This window comes from Dermacentor silvarum, chromosome 8 (assembly GCF_013339745.2).
Source record: "Dermacentor silvarum isolate Dsil-2018 chromosome 8, BIME_Dsil_1.4, whole genome shotgun sequence".
Taxonomy (NCBI): Eukaryota; Metazoa; Arthropoda; class Arachnida; order Ixodida; family Ixodidae; genus Dermacentor; species Dermacentor silvarum.
In genome coordinates this window covers 150,660,535-150,674,506 of record NC_051161.1, presented here as the reverse complement: position 1 = coordinate 150,674,506, position 13,972 = coordinate 150,660,535, and the positions used below count along the sequence as shown (strand labels likewise).

General features: G+C 48.3%; 1 long non-coding RNA gene across 2 annotated transcripts in view; it reads left to right on the top strand.

Annotated features, from left to right (window-relative positions):
- LOC125947427 (uncharacterized) overlaps positions 1-13,235 on the top strand; it is a 72,694-nt gene extending 59,459 nt beyond the window's left edge. Inside the window, exon 4 of one of the 2 annotated variants that reach the window (XR_007468287.1) lies at positions 13,004-13,235. This is a non-coding gene — a long non-coding RNA (uncharacterized LOC125947427). Of the gene's footprint in view, positions 1-4,865; positions 4,979-13,003 lie in introns of those variants that run through there. The other variant, XR_007468289.1, reaches the window with a different exon arrangement.
- The last annotated feature ends 737 nt before the right edge of the window (positions 13,236-13,972 follow it).

The window sequence follows — 13,972 nt, the reverse complement described above, 5'->3', positions numbered from 1 at the left end:
CTCCGCTCCCCCATTGGCCAATCCGTGTCACGTGGAAGCTCGCTTTGCGCTTTTGTATATTTTTTTTCCTTTCCAGCGTGCTCCGACTGCCATTCTCGGGCCTGTGCGACGAAAGTGCTGTACGCACAAACGGATCAAACGTGTTAGGGACAAGAACTTCGTTCTGATGGCATGCTGCTGCGCCTTAAGTTGCCGCAACCGACAAGGCAAGGGCAAAAGGCTTTTTTTGTTTACCATCCGGCGTGCCCAAACGCTTGCTGCACACTTCATATTTGCGCCGTCTCGCATCGTCCAGTTGCTACTTCCAAAACGGCATTATTAAGACCAGTTACTGACTTACGAAGCAAAATCGCCCCTCAAAAACTTCTCCGCAGGGCGCGATCGAAGTTTTCCTCGGATTTCCTCTGGTAGCGCGTTAGCTGTCGTCTGCCACGGCAGGCCCGACGCAGGCGGCGCCACTGTCGATATCGCGCCTCGATCGGGCTGAGTGCGATAGTGGAACGGAGGAGGAGGGAAGTGGATGGTGCTACTTTTTATATATAGGGGTTTTAGCCGTAGAACGTCTGCCGCGCGAGAGGTGTCCAAAGTAAAATCCCTATATAAGAAAAGTACCGCCATCCTTTGATAAACGCCGCTTCTCTCTCTCTCTCTCCTGTATCTCTGATTGGACGATGATAGCACGCGCTTTGCCCGGCCGCGTATTTCTATTTGCGCCCCGTACAGCGCTCGACCGCTGGCGCCACGCTGCGCCGCTCGCGCGTACCGCGTTTCTAGGTGGTTGCTTTCGCCGAGGGCGCTCGAACGCAATCATATGGTTCGCATGCTTGCTGACCGTGGAAGTGTGGCTGTATGGCTGAGGGGTTATATCGAGATGTATGCGATATTGTATTCCCAGTGCCATTGTACAGAGCGGTATACAGTGGAGGACCAGGACAGGATGTCCTTAAACGGGTGAAAAGAATGGAGGTGCCTACTGGGGTAAAAACATTCTTTTTTAGGCTACACTCAGGAACACTGTCAGTGAAAACATTCATGGAAGAACGTGGCTTCCGTGTACCATGGGGCTCATATTGCTTGATCTGCAAGCAACCTGAAAGCATAGACCATGTGTTCTTGCATTGCTGGGAAGGTGTCTACTTCTGGGACGTCCTAAAACGGACAATGAAGAAGGATTTTCCATTGAGTCCGCATGGGATAAGGTACCTAGCGATAAACAATGAGGACGGAGTTCCATACGATTTAATAATGCTCCAGGGCCTCCACTGTTTATGGCGGGCGAGGATGGCTGGGTACCATTGCGACCCAGACGCTAGGCCTGCACGCATTTATTTTCGAGAGAGTATGTCTCGCTTTATTGCAATAAAGAAAACACAGGATTGTGTACCCGATTGGCTGTCGAGGCTAGAACCTTTGACAGCTTTAAAAGAATTTTAGTTAGACAACGCCAGTCCATGTAGGACAGGTGGCTTTTCTGTTTTTCAATATGTTTTGTAGTTATTTGTTTTGCTATTGTTCTCTAGTGTGTGCTCTGTAAATTGTCAAAGACCGGCAATAAAAAAAAAAGCTGTATGGCTGAGTGGTTACGGCGCTCGCTTCAGGATAATGCGTACGCGGGTTCGATTCCCGCCTTGTCTCGATTTTATCACGCTTTTCCTTTTGTTTTCCTGTCTGTTTGCGCCCGGCACCACGGCGGAAGCCGTGGTGCCGGGCGCCGACGCGAAGCGGCGGTCGTTGGGGTGTTGCGGAGCGCAGCGTAGCAACACCCCAAATAAAAAAATACTGCTCCAGTCAGGTAGACTGCTCCCTCCCTGATAGTGAGATTATATTTGGATCATCAAAACAGTGATGCGTTTATTTAGAAATACCACCGATCCCCTAACAGCAGGCTAGTCAGCCCCAACCTAGCGTGTTCTCCGTCAACGCCTCCTCCGTTCCAACGGCGGCGCCTAGAAACATGGTACGCGCGAGCGGCGCAGCGCGGCGCCAGCGGTCGAGCGCTGTACGGGGGCTGAAATAGAAATACGCCGCCCGGCCTGAAAGCTTCAACGTGGACTTTCTAGGTGCGCCACCGTCGACTTGGCTTTCGCAAGCAAAAAGTAAAGAAAAAAAAAAACAAGCGCTTTAGGAGAGGAGGCGGCGGAGGAAAGAGTAGATGGCGGTACTTTTCTTATATAGGGATTTTAGTCCAAAGTAGACGGCAGTTCGGCCGGCGCCCCGCCCGCTGCACCATCAATGGCCCAATCGACGACCGCGAAGCTGCTCGCCTCCGCCACCGGCAACGAAAACATCAGTGCAGCCGGGAGACGACGGGCTCGGCTGTGCTCGCATCGCAGCCGACGGCGCCGCTAATAGCGTATTTTTCCTCTTTGTGTACAAGTTTTGCGAAGAGCGATAGCAACGATAAGAAAATATTGCGGCTTGTGAGCGTCGGTATTTCATTTCAAAGCGCCGTCCATTTTAGCTTTGAAGGGAACCAGAAAATGCCTAGCGACGATATCGGCGCCGTTGAGCGATCAGCGGCGGCGAATCTGCCGCACAAATGAGTCCCGGTCTCATCCTCTCTACGTACGGCAAGGAAATCTCGCTGTTCGCGAGCAAGAACCGCTGTCGAACGGCGGCCCGCGAATGTCAAACGGCGTGCGATGAGTTACCGTGCCGGTAACGTGGACGCGGCGCTTCTCGGCTAACCGCTGTTGCTGCGGTGCGGCCCGTGTTATGCGAAGCGTACCGCTATAGACCCTGTGTTGCGCGCACGTCTGGAAAGGCCAACACTGTCGCACTCTGTTCGCACAGCTAATCGGACCGCTAAGCACGACTGTGTTGGAACGCGAGCGATTTGGAACTTGCGTTGCGGGCTGTAATTACCGATTCGCAAGGGCGCACTAACGAGCAACACGACGAGGAAGAGCAGAAAGCGCGCGTACCTGCTAGCAGACTAACCGGAAGTCGTAGGTTCTTGTTCAAACAATGGACATCGTTTCCGCAGTTGACATCACCAGATTGCACCTGCTGACATCGTGACGACCGCTGGGGATACCGGAAAGGCGAGGGGAGGAGAACGGCATTATTATTTAATTTTTATTTTTTTTGGCGCTCCCGCAGCGCGTAGCGCTGCAGCGTTTGTCATCGTTGATCGTGACGGCATTCTGAACTCGATGCGCGTTTACTTGAAATGTTCAAAAATATCTGAGGTGGTTTAGGGGTCCTTTAAAGACACGGAAGACCATCTTCGAAGTGTTTTTGGACCAGCGCACGATGTGCGATCGGTGAGAGTCGTGCGACATCGTTCGAACAGCAGCAGGCAACGAACGGTACCATGCTTTGCCAATTAAGACTTCTTTACTTCTCCCCTCGGTGGCATCGGGTGCCACACCATAAGACGCACAAAAAACCAAGGGGACTGCTGCGCACACCACACACTGCGAGCGAGTACCAGTAGCGCGAGTTGGCCCACACCGGCCACCATTCGTCGGTCAGAAATCGAAAAACATCGAAACCCAGCAGAAGACCCAGCTCTGACGGAACGGTTCGGCACGGCTCATTCAAGCAGAGAGAACCAGCTTCCTCACTCCGAAAAGAACTGCCGCTCACTTACTGAACCACGGCTCCCTCGGTCTTCAAAAGAGCGGGCCGCTCCTGAGCGCTGAGGAGCGAGCCGGCTCTTTTGAAGAGCGAGATAGCCGGGGCGAAAAGAGCGGCTGGCTCCTGAGCGCTCAGGAGCGAGCCGGATTTTTTGAGCCGCTCTTTTGAAGAGCGAGAGAGCGGTGGTTCAGTAAGTGAGCGGCGGTTCTTTCGTTCTTCAGTCGAAGGCGAGGGGGTGAAGGCGACTCTTGCGAGGAAGGGCGGGAGGGTAGTTGCTTTCTCGTACCGCTAATAGATGGCGCGGAAGTCGCACCCAGCAGGAGACGGCTGTGACGGAACGCATCGGCACGGCTCTCTGAACGCGAGAGAACCGGCTCCCTTTCTCCAAAAGAACCGCCGCTCATTTTTACTGAACTACCGCTCACTCGCTCTTTAAAAAGAGCCGCTCACAAGATCCGGTTCGCTCCTGAGCGACCCATCTCTAGTCAGTACATGTTCTTGTAAGCTGTGTTTGCTGTTGCTACTGCCGATCGCTGGTTAATTTCGACAATAAAAGTATGCACAATGTGTTAGACCGTAATGAATTGAGGACCTGGAGTATATATTTAGAGCTCAGTTGAAATTTATTCTAGCTTAAAATGACGAAGCACTTATGCTCAGCTGAATATGTCGTTACTTTAGGCGCCTGCATATGTATTTATGAGTATTCATTATGCTTGCATAAATACACGACTTAAATTTCTAACACTAGGTCGAGCTGCGCGCAGTTCCCATTTGTCCACTGCAGTTTTCACGTGTTGCCCAAAACACATAGGAATACTATGCAAGGCCTTCAATGTTAAACTATCAGTAATTATAATAATAGGGCTATGCTAGCTGCTATTCTGCGGTTCTTGTGTTCAATGCGCTCATTCTCCAACATTTCCTTTCTGATCGTACGTTTAGTTTTAATGGAATATGCAACGTCGCGGGGGCGCACAAGACTTTCGAAAAACGTAGACCGAATGTGTCACCCGACTGCCGAATTAATCACCCGAAGATCATGCGATTCGTATGCGCATGCTGTAACTTAATTGTACTTCTCCAAGTTTGACATCTGTCTTGGCGTTGCCTGAAGCACATGAAGACGACTGAATAAACGTGCGTTTCAACAACACCACCCCCCCCCCCTAGGTATTACAAGTTGGTTATGTACGGTGACTCCCCCCCCCCCCCCCCCCCAAATGTAAAGAGACAGTTTTAAACTGCTAAATTCTTCCAGAATCTAAATGGTTCTATTACAGGGAAGTTTGTTCAATTACTATTGAAAACGCCATCACAGCATATCAGTGTTGTACGGAACGGCGTTCCTGGAACTGGTTCCTTTTGGCCGGAGCGGCGGAGCGCTACTGTTTCATTAAGGGCCGGTGGAACTGTAACGGTAACTCTTTAGGTTTACGAAGGAACGGCAGAGGGAACGGTGTTCCATCTGTAAACGTTCCGCGGCATTAAACAGACGCACGCACGTACTCAGCACAGCATGCAAGGCGCATGGACGACCGCGTGGGGCGCTTGCCTGTCACGTGACTACGGTGCATTTTTTCGTGAGTTCTCTGCTATATTTCTTTTTACTAGGCTTCGAGATTATCACGTGACGCTCCCTCATGTAGACCATCAACCTAAATGGCTGCGGTGACCAAACCAGCCAGCTTTACACCTCGTCCGCGCCCGAAGATTACTTCTCGTTGGGGCACCAAACCCTTCCAGCCGAGGAATAGGATGAGCTGTCGCGGTACCTGCTGGTACCAGTTGACTACCCGCTGTCACAAATGAAGAACTTCGAGGGACTGAACCAACTTTTCCTGAAGTACAGCACGGTAGCACCCACAAGCGCTTCGGTGGGACGGCTCCTCAACATTGCCGACGAAGTGCTGACGAAGAAACGGGTTCGTCTGACGAACACCAACATCTAGATGCAACTTTTGCTGAGTTCAAACAAGGGACTTCACTTTATTGCGAATATGTACGCGTATAGTGGACATTTCTCTACCGCTCATACTGCAATATTGAATCAGCATTGATTAAACGCCTATGTATTGTTCCTTTCGATGCGGTTTTTTGGGCAGGAAATTTAATTATTTGATGCATGTGAGTAACTTTCTGTTTGCACATCTGAAGCGCAGTATGCTGACTGCGCATTTGAAGACCGAAGTGGCAGGTGCAATATGTGCTGCACTTGTAATAGACGAGCACCAAAGTTGCGGTTAGACATGCCTGGAGTATATGTCCGGTGCTCCCTGAACAAATTCGTCTAGGAGCATATCTTTGGATTATTTTATCTCTAGATAATCTGCTGTCGGCGATGTTCGAATTCGTATAATATACGTATTTAGATGTGAGTTTTAAATTGCTCACTTTATATCGCCTCAGGATTATCCGACACTATATCTTAAAAAAATCAAATGTAACGTTAATGTAACGACACGTTCCAATGTTTGAAGTGTAACTGGAACGCGTTCCTTTCGCATTGAAGAAACTTGTAACGGTTACTCGTTTCCATATTGGGAAGGAACGAGGAACGAGCTTTCATTCCTGTTTTTGGGGAACGTGTACAACACTGCTGCATATCTATGAATCATTCCAGGTTATTACGCAAAGTTTAATTTTCAATGTATTACAAATGCAGGCTGCGAAATATAAGTTATTCGACGGCTTCGCAATAATGCTTTAGATTGTCATGTGGGTCTCAAAAAATGTTGTTGCTAACAGCCATAGGATGTCGTTCCATGCGAGGCCCCGCAGCTTCTTGAGTGCGTGGGCGCCACATTTGTTACGCTTCGTTTTCTTTCATTCTGTTCCTCTTCAAATATTGTGAAGATAGCAGAGGGATGAAGGTGCGAGGCGCAATGAGGAGGAGCTAATTAAATGAAGAACGAATTGTTCCGAGATCTCGACCGTGGATTCTCCTTGCTGCCTAGGCGCACTCAATTACTTGCAGATCGTTCCGTGTCTCACCAATGATTCTACGCGCGTTTATTCCGTCAAGAAGCTTAGCGTGCGTGAAACTCGGGACATAGGAAGACGCTGAAGGATGTGCGAAAATGCGCAATGTGCGATTCCATTTAATGAATGTGACAATATATGAGAAACATTTGTGACGATATGTGATATAAAGAAGGTGACATTTGCTCTGAGCAAATCACGGATGGGCATATTGCGAGCTTACGTGCAAGCCATATGTGCTATATTGTGACTAAATAATGTTGCAACGAGGTGAGACACACACAATAAACACACAAGCTATGTAATTTGACAGATATAGGCCCACGATGGCTGACAAGCAATCCGCTCCTCATCACTTTCAATCAAATTTAGGAGAGCTTTTGTAGCCGCACATAATTGCAGAACGTAATTGACGGTATGCGCAGGAGCAGAATGTTTTATAAGGTTGGTCGATACTCATTTACAAAAATTACGATAGCAAGCTAGGAGCTGGAAAAAAACTATTGACGTAGATAAGAGCAGATTGATTTTTTTTTTTGCGGCTTTAAAATGTAAGTACTCTGTCGCAACCACTTGATGATGACACTAGCTTGATCTTTTCACATTTTATGAAGGATCTAAACCAAGTTAGCTACTGAGGAAAAACAGTGTCTAAAGTCCACAAGGGGCGACGGCATGTTATGGAGAGCAGTGAAATGGAGAACCCTTGAACCCAAAATTTATGTCATGACTAAGCTGGAAATTCTCGTGCTTCCAACGTACTTTTGGCACAGCGGCCATTGGACAGAAGGAGAAGAAATAAAATTAAAGAAATGTAGAACGATATATCACTGCAGATGTCGGCGAGGGCTGATGTAAGATGAGTGCTGTCGCAAATTTTACCACGAAATATTAATACTCGTATGCTGACTTGTAAGCAACCCCAATTAATTTCCGGCAACGTGATATATAGAACACGTGTTCTCGATTAGGTAATGCACGGATATTTAGAACTGATGTTTTATACAATTTAGCGTCTCTGACTATACTTTTACAGCGAAACCGCTATAGGCTAGGTTACAGGAGATCGCGTTCGTGTACACCGGAAGTAGGCAACAATTTTGTGGCGTCTCGTTCACTTGTTAGATACCAGATTTGGCATGGAAGAGTACGAATGTATGACTAAGATGACTAGCATGACATCAATAGCATCTCATGCTTGTCAGTAACGTCACGATTAACGAGAATAAATTTACGTGTGGCGCATGCCCACATTGGATCTGCGGGTATGATCCTGGGACAAGAAAGAAAGGAAGAAGAAAGGAAGGAAAGAAATAAATAAAGATAGATAAAAATAAAAATTGGCTGTGGCTTAACTCAGTTATGCTTGGGTGTGCGTAGCGAGAGATACGGTTAATGTTATTATTTAGCTTGGTTCTCTGTATGGCTACATCGGTTACCACTATCGCCTTGCCATCTTCTAACGAGCGGGGTAACTGTTTCAACATCTCGTCGGTGTCGACCGGCACATTCACCACGGATCCCTCGACGCCAAACTGTCCGTTTCTCCAGTTCATCAGGCGTCGGATCTGAACGAAGGGGATGCGTGGCGAAATCAAACGTTCCGCCACGTCGTTCAACACCAGTAGACCTGGTGGCATCGGCGGGTAACGATACCCGTTACTCACGCTGTAAAGCGGGATCTTCTGCTTCTGTAGAAAGTTCCTACACGCAGCACAAACACTCGCCATGCGTCCGCCTTCCTCATCTCATTCAGGTACGGGTAAACCAAGTGTTTCACGCATTGCGCTACTCACAGGACTCAAATCTCGCATATACCAAAGTCTTTCGCAAACGTCAGACGCAAATCCAAACAGATTGTCTGTAAAGTCCGCTTGGAACATGCGCGTCGCACTTGAACTTTTAGCCAGCCGAATAACATGGTCCGTCACACGGCGAGCCTTCACGTCCACCAACTGCGTTGTATCGGCGGCTAGGTGCTGCGCTCTCCGAGCTGCATCACTCTGCCGGCTCTGTTCGATACGCCGAGCACGTTCTTCTTCTGTCCCCGCAGCTTGTTGCCTCCTCCTGGTTTCATTCGGTCGTTTATCCGCGGCCCTAGCACGAGATGCCGAACTAGACAACGAACCATCCTCATCTGAATGCACTCGCCTGGGCACTTCGAACTTACGACGCTTCTCGAGGCGTGCGCCTCGTTCTTCCTCCGTTACCTCGGCTCGCTGCCTCCTCTTGGATTCTTACTGACGACGAAGCGTGTCTTCTTTCAGTCTCTCCGACTCACTTTCCATATCTGCCGACGAACACCACCGAGCCGCCCATTCTATATATACGATGCAACGCCGGCTCCTCCGGCGATGCAACGCCGGCAACGTCGATGCAGCGCCGGCGCTTGCTAGGCAACGGCTCAGCTCGCGGTTTCACCGGCTCCTCCTCAGACGTCATGCCAGATGGTGCGGCGATCGACGCTTCCAGCTGCGGTGGTTGCTAGGCAACGGCTCAGCTGGCGGTGCGGCCACCGACCACAGCGAAACGGCGAGAATACGGCCACTGGAGGAGGAAACAACTTTAATAAGAAAAATTTCAGGGCGTTGTAGATGGCCGCTTGTCTGGGGCGACCTCTTCCGCCCAGGCAATAATTCTTTTTTGTGGGTTTTCCTCTGGAGGCCGTATTAGGGTCTCCCGTGTCGTTTCAGAGGGAGCTGGCAGAATCTCTCTGGCTGGGGGAAGACCCTCGCATTCCCAGAGGATGTGTGTTTGGTTGGCTGTGGCATTTTTGTCGCAGTTTTTGCATAGTGGGTCAACCTCCCGTTCTGTAAAGATCGCTAAGCGATGAGGAGTGATAAGGCTGTTAGTTTGAATTCAGCAGAGGATAGTGGCCTGCGCTATCGTAAGGTTGCTGTGTGGTATTGGGTATATTCTCCTGTTCTCTTTATATAGGTTGGTAAGTTCATTGTAGGAAGTCACTACCTCTCCCATCGGGGGTCCGGTTCCAAGGAGAGCGCGACCCAGTTTGTCAACCCTCGGGCCACTTTATGCGCTTCCTCGTTGCCGGGATTTCCCGAGTGAGCGAGGACCCAGACAAGACTGATTTTTTATGTCTTCCTGATTGAAGTTTCTCAAGGTCTTGGCTGTATTTAGTCCCACACTGCCCCTCATAAAGCTGAGAATAGTGCTCTTAGGGTCGCTAAGAACACTATGGGTAGTTGGCTTCATGATGGCCAGCGCTATGAAAATTTGCCTCTTTGATTGATGCGGCTCTAGTTGAGGCCACATTTACGATTCTAGATTTTCCGTCCACGGCCCTCAGGGTGTATGCGTTGCGTCCCTGGTTGGCGGCACCGACAAAGACCGCGGTTTGGTCTTGCTCGTGCTTTTTGCGTAATTTGTCTGCCCTGGCTTTTCTCCTGCTGTCGTGCCTGCCCCCCAGGGTGTTTTTGGGTATTGGCTTAATTATTAGGTAATGTCTGATTGCGGAAGATAGTGGTGCTCTGCATCCCGTGGTGTATATGGGTCTATGAGTCTACTCAGGATGTGCAGTCCCGTCATTGTGTCTGATAGCCGTGTCACTTGTGCTGTTTTTTGTGCTTCGATCAGCTCCTCTAGGGTGTTGTGCATATTCCAAGTTGGAGGAGCTTTTCGGTGCTGGTATAAACAGGCAAACCTACTGCCCATTTGTAAGCTTGTCGAATTATAACTTCTATTTTAGCTTTGTCTGATTTCCTGAGACGATAATAGGGGAAGGAGTAGACTATGCGGCTGATTAGGAATGCCTGAATCAATCTACACAAGTCCATCTCCTTCATTCCTCTGTGTCTGCTGGCCACTCGCCTGAGCAGTCCACAAATTTATTTGGCGATGTTCTGCAGCTTTGTGAGGGCCGCGGTATTCTGCGTGTTCTGTTGAATAAGGGTGCCCAGCACTCTAATGGACAGAACCGGAGGAACCGGGCCGCTTTCCAAGGCAATTTTGATCGGTGCTTGTTGTTGGGTGTCAGTGTCTCGCCTCTTTTTGGATTTATTTCCAATGATTAGGAGTTCGTATTTCGTGGGGGAGCATGTTAGCCCGTTGCGTCTGACGTACTCTTGCACAACATTTGCTGTCTCCTGTAACGCGTCATTTATCGCACCATCCGAGCCGCTGTTTGTCCAGATGGTAACATCGTGCGCGTATATGGCATGTTTGATGTGTGGTATCCTGTTTAGTTGGTGTGGTAGGTTCATCATGGTGATATTGAAGAGTAGGGGTGAGAGGACCGCACCTTGCCGGTAGCCTCTTGTCCCTAGAGTAAGCTTTTGACCACGCACTTCACCCAGTTGGATGGTAGCTGTTCTTTCCTTGAGAAAGTCGGAAATGTAGGCGAAAGTTCTTTCGCGTACATTCAGCTGGGATAGGCCATTTAGGATGGCCTGATGTGCTACATTGTCATATGCTTTACAGACATCCAGGCCCATTACGGTGCGAGTGTCTCTTATTGTACGTGGATCAAGAATGTCGTGTTGCAGTTCAAGCATAATGTCTTGTGTTGATAGACATGCTCTGAAAACGATTAGCGTGTCAGGGAGTAGGTGTACTGTCTCAATGTAATGGTTTATTCTGTTTATATTACACGCTCCATCCCCTTGCCTAAGCAGGAGGTCAGAGAAATTGGTCTAAGGTTTCCCAGTTCTAACCTCTTGCCCGGTTTCGGTATGAAGATGACCTTGGCAGGTTTTCAGCTAGGTGGAACTTTTCCTTCGGTCCAGTGTGTGTTAAAGAGTTTAGTGATTTCGCTGATTGAGCGATCATCTAAATTTCGGAGCATTTTGTTTGTTACGCTGTCTTCCCCGGTAGCGGCAGTGGTTTTAATCTGGCTGAGGACGGCTCTAACCTCTGCTACGTCTATATCCCTATCTGAAGCTGGATTGATTTCTCCTTCCTATTTAGGTGGTGTGAGTATGTCCTTGCTGGTGGTGAAGTATTTGCTCTGCAGTTCCTCTATTAGGTCATTCTCCTCCCCCAGGATAAGAATGAATGAGTTTCTGCATGTTCTTATTTGTGATTGATTTGGTTTGCACGGGGTCTATCAGATGTCTGAGTAGAAACCAAAAGTTCTTGTTAGCTAATTGACCATTGAGCCGGTCACACATTTGGTGCCAGTGTTCTCGGCTCAATGTTTGCGTGTATTTCTCGATTTCTTTGTCGATTTTAGCTATCTGCCTACTTAAGGTCTTGTTTTTTTTTTGTGACACCCATCTCTTCTGGATAATTTCCCTAGCCTCCCACAATTGTATAAGCCGTGAGTCAGGAGATGGCTGATCCTCTTCGATCTCGGCTTCGGCGGTGGCCTTGTTTGCGTCCTCGATTAGATTGGATGTCCACTCTTCCAAGTTTGTGATTGCGTCTAATGTCTCTAAAGCTGTCCCATTTAGTATGTTTCACTTTGAATTTTCCTTTCTTGCTTTTACGGAGCGGAAATGTGGTGACAATAAAGTAATGATCGCGGCCTGCATTAGTTTCTGTGTTTTCCCATTCGGCAAATTCTACGTTTTTGATGAATGTTAGGTGGGGCGATGTGTTTCGATAGACGCTGTTACCTACTCGGGTGGGGTGTTCTGGGTCTGTGAGGAGAGTTAAACCAAGCTCTAGACCGGTTGTCCATAGGTTGGTCCCTTTCTTGTCACAAGACTGATAGCCCCATGTCGAGTGGTGAACATTGAAGTCGCCTACTATAGTTAGTGGCGAGCTTCTGACATGTTTCTGCGCCTTTACAAAACGTCTTGAGGCAACTATGCCCCTGTTCTTTAGGGGGTGATTAGCTCTCGGTAAAAAAGGAAGAAGTTAAGAAAAAAATACGGGTGGCTCATTCCCGCGTTGGATATGGGAGTATGAACCGCCGAGAGCAGAAGCGGGAGAGATCTCGTCGACGTCGCGCCAACGCCTATGACGACGGGGACGAGTTACGGCCGTGGCACCGGGTGAAAACAAGACGCCGGTGTCCTTGCTCTTTGACGACCATGCCGAAGACGCTCAATATAGTCAATAATGATGACATATAAATTCACTATAACAATATTCACTATAGAAGACCCATAGTGGAAGGGCTCTGAATTTTTTATACTCCACCACAAGCTTGTGCGCTCTAGGAAGAATATTGAAACTAAGGCACCAATTTGAAATAGGTGTCTTTCTATTACAGGTCGGTACACCAGCACAACATGTTGAGATATTGTGCTGGATATACGTGCGCAATAATACCAGTGCCACACAGCACACTTCTAATCGCGATCGAGCTCGATCCAAATCGAAAATCTCTACCACGATTGGCTCTCTCTCGCAGTTGGCGCAAGGAGCCTAATGCGACCGAGAAATCCGACCCCGATCGGGCTCGATCGCGATTGGAAGTGCGCCGTGTGACACCCATGTTACGCCCAAATTTCAAATAAGTGTCTTTCTGTTACAGGTCGTTACACCAGCACAACACCTTCAGATTTTGTGCTGGATATGAGTACACTTCCTCCTTTGACACAACTTGGCGTGTTACAAAAGAACGGCCTCTCAGAAAGTGCGTGGGATAAACTAAAGAAGATAATGTATTGGAATCTCAAGACAGATCTAATACATGCGATGATAACGAAGTACAAAGAATGGGTTGAGAAAGAAATAAGATATTAGTAAACATTCCAGGGCGTTGACCTAAGTGTGCTGCATATTGTCTTCGAGCATCATTATTAACTCTCAATAGTTTATTATTTCTCTTACGTAGGCTACTGTTGCACAAAATTGCCTATTCCTGTGCTTATAAGTGGTGGAATAATGGGGAAGGGCTGGATTGTGTTCACTTTGACTGTATGGTACATACTCATTTTTGAAAGCAGCACGAAGGCGAAACACAGAGGGCAAGAAACAGATGTTTCTTGAATTAATACAAAGATGTGAATTAGGATGTTTCTTGCTTTATTACGCTGCAGTGACCGCTTCGCTGTGTCGGCTTCTTCTCAATTATGGGACACCTTCTCGCTGTTCTTCACAACATCTGACAAGCTGCGCGCCCATCTTTCACTGTATGATACTGTATGGCTGGCCTATTCATACTGTATGGTCAATTGACCTCTAGGTCAGTTTTCAGAGCATATGGCACGGTTGCTTGCCTTAGCGCTTTGCTACATTAAGAGAGCTTGTTTCGGCGCTTTTCGCTTGCAGTATGTACGTGTGTATGAATCTTTGTTTGTTGTATATGTAATATTTCATGGTATCCCGATAAAGGAAAGAGCCTAAAGAAAGGAGAAAAGTTGGTCCAGAACGGAACATTCGGTATTCTGCCTTACACTGGGGCATCGTAGTAATAGAAACAGCTGAAGGATACAGCGAGATGGACAAACACAATACACATACGCACATCAACAGCAGTCAGCCCATGTGCACGTTATCA